Source organism: Bos javanicus, chromosome 5 (assembly GCF_032452875.1).
Source record: "Bos javanicus breed banteng chromosome 5, ARS-OSU_banteng_1.0, whole genome shotgun sequence".
Lineage (NCBI taxonomy): Eukaryota > Metazoa > Chordata > Mammalia > Artiodactyla > Bovidae > Bos > Bos javanicus.
In genome coordinates, this window is record NC_083872.1 from 42,452,233 (window position 1) to 42,468,590 (window position 16,358).

Below are 16,358 nucleotides of genomic sequence, written 5' to 3' on the forward strand. Positions count from 1 at the left end.
GGTTCTTCTGCCTGTTCTAAAATCCAGCCTGAACATCTGGAAATTCTCGGTTCACATACTGATGAAGCCTAGTTTGGAGAATTTTGAGCATTATTTTGCTAGCGTGTGAGATGAGTGCAATTGTGCAGTAGTTTGAACATTCTTTGGCATTGCCTTTCTTTGGGATTGAATGAAAACTGATCTTTTCCAGTCCTGTGGCCTCTGCTAAGTTTTCCAAATTTGCTGGCATATTGATTGCAGCACTTTCACAGCATCATCTTTTAGGGTTTGAAATAGCTCAGCTGGAATTCCATCACCTCCGTTAGCTTTCTTCATAGTGATACTTCCTTAGGCCCACTTGACTTCACACTCCAGGCTGTCTGGCTCTAGGTAAGTGATCACACCATAATGGTTATCTGGGTCATTAAGATCTTTTTTGTATAGTTCTTCTGCGTATTCTTGTCACCTCTTCTGAATATCTTCTGCTTCTGTTAGGACCAAACTATTTCTGTCCTTACTGCACCCATCTTTACATGAAAAGTTCCCCTGGTTTCTCTAATTTTCTTGAAGAGATCTCTAGTTTTTCCATTCTATTGTTTTTCTCTATTTGTTTGCATTGATCACTTAGGAAGGCTTTCTTATCTCTCCTTGCTATTCTTTGAAACTTTGTGTTCAGATTGGTATATCTTTCCTTTTCTCCTTTGCCTTTTGCTTGTCTTCTTTTCTCAGCTCTTTGGAAGGCTTCCTCAGAGAATCATTTTTCCTTTTTTACATTTCTTCTTCTGGGGGATGATGGTTTTGATGACTGCCTCCTGTACAATGTAACAAACCTCCATCCATATTTCTTCAGGCATTCTATCCTTTAGGTTCCCTTTCTCTCCTTCTTAAGAGTGAAGTACCAGAAAGTACAATGAAAGATCTATGATCTACAAGTGGGCTTCATTGCAGGATGGTCAGGCAACTTGCCAACCTTGGGGGACTGGTACATATCTGAGGTAGTTCAGTTTCTGAAAGAGAGAATGAGTCTGGCTCATGTACGTGTTTATAGTTTTCTGGGAACAGGTGTGAGAAGGAGGCTGAAATATTCACTGTTTATGATAGAAATACTCATTCCATATCCTTTTTTTCATCTTGTCACCTCATTTCAGTTGTAAATGCTGCCTGGAGTCCCTGGGCATGGTGATAAATTTCTAATCTCCTGTAGGGAATATGGGAATCAAATGGGGGGAAAGGAAGTTTCCCGCATTTGAAAAAGCTGGGTACAATAACATGGTTGATAGGTGGTTGATGGATTCAGATATTTTCATTTTCATAGGGAAGAACTACAAATATTGGTCCTGGGGCCATATTAGTTAGTTGTAGTAATTAAGATGAAAGTGACTTTGGGGCATACAAATTAGAATTCATTATTCTATAATCATGACTTTTGTGTATGATCATTATCAAGAGCTATATGTTTGGAGAACTTCATAAATTTATTTTTTGTAATCAAAATGAAAGAGAAATAGAGCTTGGGACATGATTAAGGAAACTGATGCTGCTTATCCACCATTAAATTTTTGAACAGTATTACATTTTAATTTTTCATTTATTTGGTTTTGATTTATCTGGAAAGAATGATTGCAAACTTTGACTAAATATTCATACTAATAAAAACAAAAATGCTGCACAAAGAAATAGACTTGTCAATTTTATTTTTAGGATGAAATGATTTTATGTATTTGAAAGTTTACCACATGGAAATAATTTAATACTTTTTACTACACCATAAAAGACAAAAAGGCTATGTTTTCCATAATTATTTCAAGACTTTTCCATTAATATACTGTCTCAAGTTTCACAATAAAAATGCAAGAATCCTATTCCTATTTCCAACTCAGCATTAAAACTCCTCCCTTTAGACACCACTACTTACATATATGCTTTCCAAGTGAAGGAGGAGACAGACAGAACAGGCTCCATCTTGAAAGCAGGACTCCATCTTGGGCCACACTCTGGGCTTTGAGCTATGTGCCCAGTATCTATGGAAATGATGTACCAAGTGGAAAACCAGACCCCCTGGATGCAAGAGCCCCAGGGCTCATACCTTCACCCAAAAGAATACCTTAATTATCTGTGTAACCGAATAGAATCATAAATTCTATTATGCTTATTGGGGTATGACCACAGGCCTATTGATAATTGTCCACTATTAACTACCTAGGCTTAAGGCATACAAATCACGGGTTTAAGGCATATGAAACACAAGTTAACTTTAATTGTATCTTTCTTTTCCTTTGTTTAAACTAGTTTCAGAGAATTTGGGGAGGTGGGTTTGAACACGTACACTTAGGGTATATAAAGTTTTCACAAAAACTGGTTGGGGTCCTTGGCTAAGAGGAGACTCTGCCTTGGGCCCGCTGGTGTAATAAACTGCACTCCACTATCTGCATTGTCCTTCTGAGTGAGTTTGTTTCCCGGAATGCATGGCTACAACACAAGAACTGGCAATTATGTATCTGTAGCCAGTTAGAGTTCATAAATAAGCATGAACTTTCTTTATATGTGTATTTTTCAATTTGAAGAGGTATAATTCTAAGACTTTCATAAATTATGAGTAAGAATAACATTACTTTCAAAATCTGAACTTAATGAAATTAAAGTTACGAAAATTGCTTACTGGAAGACACAAAAATTAGATGTATCTTCACAAGGCAAAATTTTCTTACCTACTGTATTGATTTTCTAGGGTTGTCATAATAAAACACTAGAGACTGGGTGGCCTAAGCAATGCAACTTTAATTTTTTTATTATTATGGAGGCTAGAAATCTGGGATCAAGGTGTCTACAAGATTGCATTCTTCTGAGAACTGTCACTTAGCTATGCAGACATCCATCCTCTCCCTGTATCTTCACATTGTCTTTCTTCTGTAAGTGTCTATATGCACACATCACTTAAAGGCAAATAAGCTCATATAATCTGTTATCAAAACGACATGTAAAAAAGCTTTCTTGAACAGAAAGAAAAACCAAATCCAAGTCTTAGCTTACTCTCAAACCAGATTCGTTCACTCAAATAAATTCAACCTAGTTTTAGGAGATTTTGATTATGTGTAACTCTTCCATATTTTTCTTGTTGATAAATCTGTGACAAAATACTGCCTTATTTATTTTAAACCCAGGCACAATTGAAGTATTATATTTAGTATATATTTAATGTCTTGATGATTCAAGACATGTCTATGTTATTACTGTTAGATCAATAAACTTAAATATTAATATCAGGTACTAATTTAATATTAAATATTTCCCAGTTCATGTGAACCTGAAACTCATTTAATTTAATTTATTTTGTATTAAAAAAAATTTTTGTTTGTTTGTAAGCACTTACTTTAGTTTAAGCCAATCAAATAAAGCTCTTCTGCAAATTAACCATTGCAATGTGATTTTAAAAAAATCAGGACCTATATAGACACACAGTGAGGCCTCAGCTTTTATTTTGTTTCCATTCTGAGTCAGGTACAGTAATATAAAACTCATTAGTTTACAAAAAGTTTAAAGATTGGATTATAGGCAGATTTTTATTTTTCCTATTCTAAAATCGCATTCCAAAGGACAGCAGAGATGAGACCAGATAGGACATTTGCATCTCAAAGACATACAGAAATGTAAGTTTCTCTCTACAGAGTCTCCATACAAACTCACTGGGGGCTCTGTTTGTTTAGAGCATTTTTCTCTCTTCCCTCTTATGCAGTGGTGGACAGCACTGCGGTGCCCCTGGCAAGCCTCAGGTAGGGGGATGTGTGAGTTTCACTTCCTTACAGTCATTTCATGGATAGTGTGAAATGGAATATCTCCTGTCATATCAACAAAGATGTCACATCTATCTGTGATTCTGGCCTCCCCAGATGTAAGTTTCTGGGCTCTGTGGATAAACAGCAGAAGAAGAGAGGTGGGTACACAAAGACTTCGAGAATGTTACAGTCCTTCACAGGTGGGCAGGGTCAGGTTATCTCCCTGAGGCAGGCCCTTACGTATGTTTATAATAACAAAAGTGGCAAGATAAAGGTTAAAGTCACAGAAGCAGATCCAGGGTAATTTAAAATTAACCCTTCCTGGTTACTGGACAGTGTGTGCTGCTTAGGAGCTTACTCCTCCCGTGTTGTCCCAGAGTTTTTTCAGCCCTTTCTTATGTTCCTCAGGTTTCCCAGCGTAGTACAAGACTTCCATGAGTGCTCAGATCGTGGAATGGCTACCTCTTATGTGCATCCCTGGTTGAGCAGTTTGTTAATTAAGTGAATGGGTTTCCCTACAGGAGCAAGCTGTGCATGATGTTTTGCCTCCACCACTCCTGCAAGTTTTCAGTAGCCTGAGAAAGCTCTTGCTGGTGAGGAGAGAGTCCCTTCTTTGGAGCACAAAAGCTCTCATGAGATTTCACTTTTATTTTGACAAACTCCATTAAGGTAGCCAATTCATGGAAAAACGACAATCCAATCTTCCCCCTAATAACTCAGTCCCACTTTACTCAGTGTTTAACTGAGCAAGGTCTTCTCATTCTCTAAAGTGAGGCTATCCCCTTGGTATCCTAACTAAATCTTCCCAGTGCCTTCTCCAAGAGTCCCCTGCTTGAGCAAAATCTTCCCAGTACATTCTACACTGAAGATCTCCTATATAGTCTAAACTGAGCAACCCAGTTTCAAGGATCACATTTTTCCCCCAGTGAATAGAACTTAGGATCATCAACCAACAATGGGAGATCCTAGAACCAGGAGAGACTCACTTAAGTCCATCTCGACTTCCTGAGGAGGTGGGAGGGCACAACAGGCCTCTGCTGGTACTAAGGTTCCAAATAGAGAGTTCAGGAGTAGAAGAGGAATTTGCTCTGGGTCCCATCATGCTGGTCACCAAACCTGTCAACTAAAATATAGTCATAACCTGGGAGTAAATAGTATTTATTTGGTGGAAATTCTTAGGACTTCAAGCCCAGGAGGCATCACTTTAGGTAAAACTGCTCCAAGGAGGCAGAGGAAGAAGTCAGATATATAGAAGTTGGCAACAAAGGGGTCAGGCAGTCTGAATGTTGCATGGAGGAATACAATTCGGACTCCATGTTGGAAACTGTTTCTTTGACTTGCTTTTATTATTACAATCATACTCAGTGGCTTGCCTGGAGGACCCTGCCCTCTGCTTGACTGTAAACTAAAGTGCCTTTGTTCAGCTCACGGAGAGATAGTTTGTCCCTGCTCACCTGTGGATAGAAGAGATGAGCACACCCCTTCGGAAGGCTGGACATTCCCTTGGAGATGTTTTACAAGCCTGAAGACCCTTTCACTTTACTTCCCCACTGCATCTCCCTCTCTATACAACCTTTTGACTTTAGTTCCTCATCGCTTCTTTCTCTCTGATCTATAAAAGAACCTGGCAACCAGGCCCCAAAAAGATGGTTATTTTGAGGCACTAGCTTGCCGTCTTTTAGGCCTGCCAGCTCCCTGATTAAAGTCTCTTCCTTGCCTTGGCACCTCATCTCTTGGATTCATTAGCCTGTCATGTGGCAAGCAGAGAGAGCTTGAACTTGGTAACAGTTTGGTAACAGGAGCCTTGCTACCCGTGGCTAACTGGCCCCAGTCAAGGAATATTGGGGCAAGACCGTAGCAGCTGCTGGGACCGTTTGTTGTCCTGAGGTTCATTCCTTCAAAATTCCCTGAAGTGGCACCTGCTGCCCCCAGTGCTTGGCTGTTGAGACAAGAAACCAACAAACTTCTACAGTTGACGGATTCAATTTTATTTGTTGGGTAAGTCTACCCAATTCGATAGTTGGTTCAGCCAGTTCACTTGTTTTGTGTGTCCTTTTGTGTTAAGAGCCGATGAGCTTAATTTTGGAGGGTAAGTCGTTCTGGAGTGCACACCAAGAATATGTTTTCCCCTCAGTCTGAGCTTTTCCTTTACAGGATTAGCCAATTTGGTTAGGGTTAGGTAGGTAGAATAGGGAAAAGGAGTCCAAAATGGCGGTGGCTAAAAGACAAGGAAGGTCCGAGGACCAGAGTGAAGACTTCAGGCAGAACAAACAGCACTCCTGGCTAAGCCCAATTTCCACAGGGCAGGCCCAGGTGGAGGAAAAAAACATATAAAAGGAGGAGCCAAAGTGCTTTCTCACGGACTCTCTCTCTCCTGCATGCGCGTGCTCTTTTCTTTCTCTCTCTTTCTCTTTCTTTCTCTCTTTCTCTCTCTCTCTCTCCCTCCCTCCCTCCTGATATCTTCTAAATAAAATAGAGCTGTAACACTGATTTGCCTAAGAGCTGTAACACGGTTTGTCCAAGACCCGAGAGCTGTGATGCGCCGAGGGTGTTAATGTCCGTTGCTCCAAATCTTTGTTGTGACCAGACAAAGAACCGGGGAACATACACTCGTGTGACAGTTAGGTACACATTTGCAGAGGGGAGGTGTTGTTGGACTCTACCCTGGTTCATTGGGAACTAGTCTTCGTGGGGTGAGCCCACCCTAATTGGAATTAGCTCCTTTGTAAGGTAAATGTATTTACTTGATTTGGGAACTGGTGCAGTTGGAACCAGTTCATTTGGGAGCAAGATCTTGTGAGGGTGGGTAGCCTAGTTAGAATTAATTCATTTGTTTTATACAGTAAATTTATTTACCCTATCTGGGAATTGGTTTGTTTGGATGCATCAATGCTGGAATTTGTACAGTGTGTGTAGGAATTTGTCTGCGTCTTTTGTGTTTGGTGTTATACAGCTTATAAAAGTGGGAAATATTTCATCTATTCTGAGGAAAGATCTTCGGGGTACACATTAGACATGTTAAGGTCAGAAGAACAATGGCCCCTGAATGGCTCACAATTAAACAATCTGGCAGTCAAGGAGCACATTACAAGGCGCTGATAATAAACTTGCCCAGGGGGGCTCCCTTGGACTTGAGACATCCAATTCTAAATTTCCCTACAGGAGCCCCAGGTAATTTTGACAGTGGGAACAAGCTGACTGTCTCTCTAATAGACACTACTCTCCTTTGTAAATTAAATGCTCAAATAACCTTTTGCTCAGAATAGCTTGACATCAGGGTCCCACGGTGGCCTGTTTGACCCTGTCCAATCTGGGGAGCTTTGGCTCCCATCTGGGCTGCTTTGGCTCCTATTTGGGGTGTTCTCCCTGTGAAGGGAAACTCCCTTTATAAGGCACTTTGGAGAAAGGTCACCATGGTCTAATGGTACTGGGAACCCATGTTAATGAGACTTTTCGGCTGATTGGGTTTTGGTTTATTCTGATCACCTTGGTGATGTGCACACATGTGGTACTGCTTCCTGTAAGGCTTTCTCTATGGTTTTCTCCTTGTTTCTTTCTCCTCACACCCTCTGGGAATAGGTCAGTGGCTGTGGAAACAACTGAGAGATTCTGGCCAGAATCACCCTCAGACATATTCCAAAGGCCCCAGTTCTCACTGGGCCCCAGTAGCTACTGCCCAAGTTGGTGAGTGTCTATCCTTCTGACTCCTTTCTGAGGACTAGGCCAATGGCTCTCAGGGCAGATTCCTCAGTCTTCCCTATCTTTCCTGTTATATTTGCCTCTTTTGTAGGAGGCTGGGTGTTGCCCCCGCGCCTTCCAGAGAGGCCTTCTCCCTTAGGCTAGAGGAAGAGAAGTGAAGCTTTCCAACATGGATGAATAGATGTGTCAATCCTTGTTGGGGCAGCCACCCAATTCTTTTGGGAAAGGAGGGAAAAATAGAACTGTCCTTGGCTTACAAATGTAGCCTTTTAAGGACCAGAAGCATGGTTCCAAAAATTCTTTCACCACTCCCAAAACCTCTGTTCATCTTATGAAGCTTACAACTACTAAGCAAAGGGAAAACAAAGCCATCCTAGGAAAAATTTGCCTGTATCTTTGAGATGAAAATATCCTCTCTGGTCATTCTTGGACCTTATCTCTGCCATCTTTTTGAAATGAAAATTTTATAGAGGGTAGACTCTTGAGAGTCCCTTGGACTGCAAAAAGATCCAACCAGTCCATTCTGAAGGAGATCAGTCCTGGGTGTTGGAAGGAATGATGCTAAAACTCAAACTCCAGTACTTTGGCCACCTCATGCGAAGAGTTGATTCATTGGAAAAGACTCTGATGCTGGGAGGGATTGGGGGCAGGAAGAAAAGGGGACGACAGAGGATGAGATGGCTGGATGGCATTACCGACTCGACGGACGTGAGTTTGAGTGAATTCCGGGAGTTGGTGATGGACAGGAAGGCCTGGCGTACTGGCATTCGTGGGGTCGCAATGAGTTGGACACGACTGAGCGACTGAACTGAACTGAAAGTAATTTAGAAATTGGCTTGTCCAAGGTAATCAGAAATTGCTTTTTCTGCAAAGATAATATTCAGCCATCTAGCCAAGTGAGCCTGACTTGTTTCATCTGTAAGAACCCCAATTTTAATCCAACCTCTTTTGTAAACAGATGGGTTTGCTGTACCTGAGTCAGAAATGAAATCTTGAAGTAAGAACTGAGGCCTCACCATTTGTGTGTGTGTGTGTGTACATATATATATATTTGAATAACATTGCCCCAGTTGACTTATAAAAAGAGCTCTATTTAATTGGCTTATATAATAATAATAAGCACTTACAAACCAAACAATTCTAAATATAAAAAATTAAGTGAGTTTAAGGTTCACATGAACTGGGAAATATTTAATACTAAATTAGTACCTGGTATTAATGTTTTAGTTTGTTGATCTAATTATAATAATAAAGACTTGTTTTGAGTCATCAACATATCAAATATATATTAAGTATAAGACTTCCATTGTGCCTGTTAACATAAATAGGTTATTACACATTTTACAAATTTGCCAGCAAGAAATGTACTTCCTTGTGGAAAAATCTTTTGGGAAAATAAAATGTGCTTTTAGTAGAAAAAGATGTGAAGAAAAAGAAATACTGAAAATAGTTATGCATGATCACAATTTCCTAAGACTTGGATTTGGCTTTTTGTTTCTGTTCAGAGGAAAGTTTTCTTTTTTTAAGTAATTTATATTTGCTTTTGAGATCTCTCGTTACTTTGATTAAAGAATAAGTATTGTCCAAGTGTCTTTATTAATTTATTAAATGCTTTGCCATGACTTTAAATTTTTTGTCATTTGTAGATACTTTTGCACTGTCATGCTATTACAGAAAGGGCTTCACTATCAAGGAGATTTACAGGAAGGCTATGAAAGCACTTACAGCAGTTCCACATCAAAATGATGGCTATGTGAGCCAAGATAGTGCAGTAGTCGACTTCCACTAGACCTTGAGCTTCAGTGTATGCTCTTTGTAACACTGAAGGAGGAAACAGAACAGGCTGTCTCTTGAGGGCAGGACTCCATCTCAGGCCGGACTAAGGACTTTGAGCTATATGCCCCGTATCTATGGAAACAACATACCAACTGGAAAACCAGGCCCCTGAAAAGAAGAGCCCCAGGGCTCGCCATCACCTAAAAGAATACCTTAATTATCTGTATAACCGAATAGAATCGTACATTCTATTGGCTTATTGATAATTGTCCACTGTTAACTACCTAGGCTTAAGGCGTATGATCGCGGGTTAACTTTGATTGTATCTTTCTTTTTCCTTTGTTCAGACTAGTTTCAGGGAACCTCAAACACTTAGGGTAAATAAGGTTTTCACAAAAACTGGTTGATGTCCTTGGCTAAGAGGAGACTCTGCCTTGGGCCCGCTGATGTAATAAACTGCACTCCACTATCTGCATTGCCCTTCTGAGTGAGTTTGTTTCCCGGAACACGTGGCTACAACATTTGATGCATTGGCCGGGAAACTCCTCACTTTGAGGAGACAAGTCTCATTTGGGACTACTCCGAGGCCTTGCAGCTTGAATCTTCTAGAAGGGGGAAGGCCCCTCACTCTTCCGGAAGGATTCTGCTTCTCAACGCCTGGACCTTTCACATTAGCAGGTAGTGAGCAGCAGCAGGGAAACTGAGTGCTCAGGTGAGGAGGAACCCACCTAGTAGGGTGGAAGAGGGGACCTGATAAGGAGTCTTTTGGGCCCGGAAAAGAAAACAACAGTCTCAAAGGCCCTTGTTGAATTATCTAACTTCGGAGAAAACAAAACAGAACTTTAGGTCCTGCCCTGATGCTCCACGCCAGTTGCATCTATCTGGGACTTATCACCACTCCATAAACCTTCCACCCCCTACACCTGTCCAGAAGACTTACCACCTCCTGTCCAGAAACCTTCCACCCCCTACACCTGCGCAGAAGACTTATCACCCCCTGCCCAACTACAAATGCCATCACAACTAAAGAATACCTGAAATATCCCACCTGATGAACGTTTCCCTTATTGCTTCCACAAACCCTCTATAAATATGGAACCTCCCTGATCCCTCTCCATGCTCAGCCTGGTCGTTAGGCCGACTGTTGCCCCTCCTTGCCTGAATAAAGGTAACCTACTTCTTTTTTTTTATTTTTTACTTTTTTTATTTTTTAACTTTACAATATTGTATTGGTTTTGCCATATATCAAAATGAATCTGCCACAGGTATACACGTGTTCCCCATCCTGAACCCTCCTCCCTCCTCCTTCCCCATACCATCCCTCTGGGTCGTCCCAGTGCACCAGCCCCAAGCATCCAGTATCGTGCATCGAACCTGGACTGATGACTCGTTTCATATATGATATTATACATGTTTCAATGCCATTCTCCCAAATCATCCCACCCTCTCCCTCTCCCACAGAGTCCAAAAGACTGTTCTATACATCAGTGTCTCTTTTGCTGTCTCGTAAACAGGGTTATCGTTACCATCTTTCTAAATTCTAAATATATCCATTAGTATACTCTATTGGTGTTTTTCTTTCTGGCTTACTTCACTCTGGCTTACTTCACTCTGTATAATAGGCTCCAGTTTCATCCACCTCATTAGACCTGATTCAAATGTATTCTTTTTAATGGCTGAGTAATACTCCATTGTGTATATGTACCATAGCTTTCTTATCCATTCATCTGCTGATGGACATCTAGGTTACTTCCATGTCCTGGCTATTATAAACAGTGCTGTGATGAACATTGGGGTACATGTGTCTCTTTTAATTCTGGTTTCCTCAGTGTTAAAGGTAACCTACTTCTGTTGAGGTCTTCTTTCCTTTTTCTGCCTTGGCCTGAACTATACCTTACATTCTTGGTGCCGAAACCCAGGAAGGGGCAAGGTACTCATCTCACTCTCTCTCACTCTCCCTTCCTCTCACTGTTTTCCCTTTTCCCAAAGTCAGCCTGGGAACGTGAACATCCACCGAGCTCACTTTTCTGCCAGGGCTCAAGTTCCCCTCGGGGACTCCTAATGCCTTCGTGAGGTGTAAGCCTTGTGCTAAGGCTTTATTGGTGCTTTGCGTACCCCCAGGCCTCAGCTTTACCCCCTTTTCCTCTCTCTCTCTCTCTGATGACCTCCAGAATAGGGAACTCTTGCCATTCGACTGCTTTACATGCAACACTCCACTCAAGCCAGCCTAGATTAAGGTAAGATCCGGACGGTGTTCTAGAGGCACCCTAGAACTCAGTCCTCTCTGGGTCTGGGGGACCCCCAACCCGGGGCTACTCTGTAGGCTACGGTGGGGGATGCTCCACCTCGACACAGAGCTCTCTTCTCATAACTCCTATTGCGACTACCGGTGATGACTCTAGCTCTCAATAGGAGCTGCTGCTTGCCTTTCAATTATAGGGTCTGGCCAATCTGTCCCACAAGATTCCCCTCTGACCTGTGTTCTCAAAAATCTCAAACCACTCTCACTCACTGAACTCAAAGCTAACCGTTTAAAACAACTCTGTACACAGATTTGGCCTCAATACCAATTAGATAATTAAGACCGCTGGCCTGAAGTCGGCACATTTGACTTTAACATTCTTCAAAATCTCTCCGACTTCCTTAAATGAAATGGCAAGTGGTCAGAGGTCCCATATGCCCAAGCCTTTTGGGCCCTTCAGAGCAGGCCCTCCCTATGCAAGGCCTGCTCCACCCACGAGGTCCTTCTATGCACCTTGCCTCCCAAGCAAAAGGGCTCTTCTTCCTCAACTAACCGCAGACCTCGACCTTCTGCAGACCGCGACCTTCCCGCGGACGAGTTCGACCCTGTGGTCAAGCCCCCTCCCTACCCGCTACCCTGCCACCCCTCTCCTTCCCCTTCATCCAACTCACCTACTGGCCCAGAAACCTCTCCTGACTCCCCCTCCACCCCGCTACCCCATCTCCCTGACTCCCCTCCCCCCTTCCTTCCCCTGCTTCCACACAGTCAGGTACCAAACACATGTTTCCCCTGAGAGAGGTGGCAAGACCAGATGGCCCCACTAGAGTCCATGTGCCATTTTCATTGTCAGATATGAGCCAGATAGAAGAAAAGTTAGGGTCATTTTCTGGAAATCCTACCAGATACAGAAAAGAATTCCTGAGACTCTCCCAGGCCTATAACCTCACACGGAGTGACGTATATTATATCCTAAATGCCACTCTCACCCCTGATGAAACAGACCATATCTGGCAAGCGGCAAAAGCCCATGCTGATCATTTACATGACCAAGACCGGGATAGCCCAGTTGCTGATGAGGCAGTGCCTCAGTTAGATCCCCACTGGACTTACCAGCCTGGTGACCCAGATATCAGGAGACCCAATAATATGATTACCTGTATTCTAGATGGAATGCATAAAAATACTCATATCCATGTCAATTATGATAAAGTCAGAGAAATCACCCAAGGGGCAGATGAAAATCCAGCCTTATTCTTGGCACGTCTCACAGAGGCAGTCCAGAAGTATACCAACCTAGATATCACCACCCCTGCTCAGTTACTCTACCTTCATGTTCAATTCATCAGCCAGTCTGCCTCTAACATCAGACGTAAGCTTCGACAACTAGAAAAGCGCCCTGAGACCCCCCAAAGAGACCTTCTAGAAGTAGCCTTCAAGATGTTCAATAATAGAGAGGAGGAGGCTAAGAAAGAAAAAGAACGTGAGAGAAAAGCGAAATATGCCTTTTTGGTGGCAGCAATTAAGGGAAGAGATCAGCCTGGCCCAAGTTACACCAGAATGGGGCTTAAGACCTCCCCCCAGACCCTGCTTCTGATGCAACCAGTCAGGACATTGGGCAAAGTCATGCCCAAACCCGCAGGCCCCCACAAAAGTATGCCCAGCCTGTGGCCAATGGGGACACTGGAAGATAGACTGTCCCCAGGGATGCCCTGGCACCCCTGGGGAGGTCCCCACTTCCCAGACCTGGAGAGTGGAATGTCCACAGGGACGCCTTGGCACCTCTGGAGAAATCCCCACTTCTCCCCAGAACCCCAGCCCAACCCTACGAGAGTTGTTCCAATGACAGGGCCTGGGTTCCAGCCTCCCAGCCCGTGTCCCGAACACGAGCTTGGAACTTAAGGTAGACGGGGTACTGGGCAGAAAAAAGACCTCTTTTATAGTAGACACTGGAGCCACTTTCTCTCTCTTAACTTCCTACTCTGGCCCACCTCAAGACTCAGAACTCACAATCAAGGGGGTCTCTGGAGTTTCCCTAAGGCCAAAAATCAGCTCTCCATTACTCTTTCAATTTGGAAAATCGACCCTTATACACTCATTCCTCATAATGCCTCAGTGCCTGATGGCACTCCTAGGGAGACATTTGTTATCCAAATTGGGGGCCTTTATTACCATACCCCCCCTCAACACAGTCTCTATATTCTGCATGCAGATGGCACCTGGAAGGTCCCTATCCCTCACCCCTGACCTTCCCTTGGATCTACCCACCTTAGACCCCGAAGTCTGGGACACTGATCACCCATCCATAACCAAACATCATCCCCCAGTTCACATTACCCTAAAAGACCCCTCGACTATAATCACCCAACAACAGTACTCTGTCACCCCAGAGGCCCACAAGGGACTTAAGCCTATAATAGACCATCTTCTTCAAGCCTCTATCTTAATTCCTACCCATTCACCACACAACACCTCTATTCTGGTAGTAAGGAAGGGACCAAACTCTTGGAGATTGGTCCAAGATCTGTGAAAAGTCAATGAGGCCATCACATCAACATTCCCAGCAGTCCCTAACCCTTACACCCTTCTGTCTACCATACCCCCGACTGCAACCCACCTCATGTTATTAGATCTCAAAGACGCCTTTTTCACCATCCCCCTCCACCCCCTCTCCCAACCCTTCTTCGCCTTCACCTGGCAAGACCCTGAGACTCACGTTTCCCAACAACTAACACGGAGAGTTCTCCCCCAGGGGTTCAGAGACAGTCCCCACTTTTTTGGACAGGCTTTACAAAAGGACCTACAGACACTCGACCTAGCCCCGAGTCATCTCCTCCAATACATAGATGACCTCCTCCTTTGTAGCCCAACCTGAAAACTCTGCCTCCAACATACTCCCAAACTCCTTGGGGCCCTGGGGATCCTGGGGTTATCGGGTATCCCAATCTAAGGCCCAAATAGCCCAGACAAACGTCACCTACCTGGGGCTCTCCATATCCCATCAACAAAGAACTATTCTCTCAGATAGAATCCAGGCCTTAATTAACTGTCCACTTCCAAAAACGAAAAGGGAACTCCTATCTATCCTTGGCCTCCTAAACTTTTTCCGTATCTGAATCCCTAACTTCTCCCTAATTGCAAAGGCGCTCTATGAGTCAACTAAAAGATGTCTGGATGAGCCCCTCTTTAATCCCTCCTTGCTGGCCAATCCTTTTCGTCAGCTTACCCAGAGCCTCCTCCGAGTGCCAACTCTCCACCTGCCAGATCACACCAGACCATTCTTTCTCTTTGCACATTCCAACCGAGGACAGGCCCTGGGACTTCTGTGTCAGCGGGCCAGAGACAACTGGGCTCCCATAGCTTATCTATCAAAACAGCTTGACATGGTGACCAAGGGGTGGCCTCCCTGTATACAGGCCATGGCTGCTATCGCAGCCCTCATACCCAAAGCAAATAAACTCTCTAGACATGCCCCTTTAATAGTCTGTTCTCCACACACCTTCCGAGACTTACTATCACATAGGGCTTTCCTCTCCCTTCCCCCTTCCAGGGTACTGGTCCTACATGCCTTTCTCCTCGACCCTCAGTTCTCATTCTCCCCCTGCTCTCCCCTTAACCCCACCAGCTTATTACCCATGTCCTCTACAACAGACTCTTTCTTACATAGCTGCAGTCTAACAGTAGGTCTTACCCAAACCCCTTCCAACATTTAACATATCAGCCCATCCTAGACCCAGACACCCCACACTGGTTCGTTGATGGCAGCTCTCAAAAATCCCCACCCTTTGCAGCAGGATATGCCATCATCCAGGGGGACCTTTGTCACAATCACAAAACTCAGACAATTGAAGCTTCATTTCTGCCACCTCACACCACCTCCCAGTAGGCAGAACTGATAGCTCTCACCAGAGCTTTAACTCTGGCTAAAAATCTAAGGGTTAACATCCACACAGACTCCAAATATGCCTATAATATGCTTCACTCAAACATCCTAATGTGGAGAGAAAGAGGATTCCTAACCCAAAAGGGATCCCCCATTATTAATTCAGACCTGATCCACAAACTTCTACAGGCAGCACTCTTATGAAACAAAGCCACCATCCTCCACTGCAGGGGACATCAAAAGGGAAGTGTCATATCAGCCTACAACAATGCTGCAGACCAGAAGGAAAGGAGATAGCACTGTCCCATCCTTCCCTCCAGTCCCCTGTCATCTTAGCTCTGACTCCACCCGACCCTCCCACCACCAGAGAAATCCTCTTATCTACACTAATTTTTTCATCCCTCTTCCAAGACACTCCAACAATTCCTCCCTAACCACTTCCCCATGTCCAATGCTGGCCAACAATATTTAGATAAACTTATCCGCTCCTGTTAAACATGTCAACGTACTAACCCCAATTCCAACCTCAACTGGACATCCTTTCCAATCCATCAAATGTGAGGCAGCCTCCCAGGACAGGATTGGTAGATAGACTTTACTCAAATGCCCCCTGTCCAGAGAGTCAGATACCTCCTGGTCCTTGTGGACACCTTTTCGGGATGGGTGGAAGCATTTCCCACTACAAACAAAAAAGCCCAAATCTTCCTCACAGAATTATCCCCAGGTTTGGTCGGCCTTCATCCCTACAGTCTGATAATGGCCCGGAATTTACGTCCAAGATCACCCAACAACTTGTGCAATTCTTACAGATACCCTGGAAATTTCACATTCTATACCGTCCCCAGTCCTCAGGACAGGTAGAAAGGATAAATAGAATAATCAAAGAAACTCTTACCAAACTAACCCTCAAAGTACATCTGGATTGGACTAAACTTTTGCCAACTGTTCTCCTCAGAATATGGACTTTGCCCAGAAAGCCTCTGGGGCTGAGCCCCTTTGAGGTGATGCT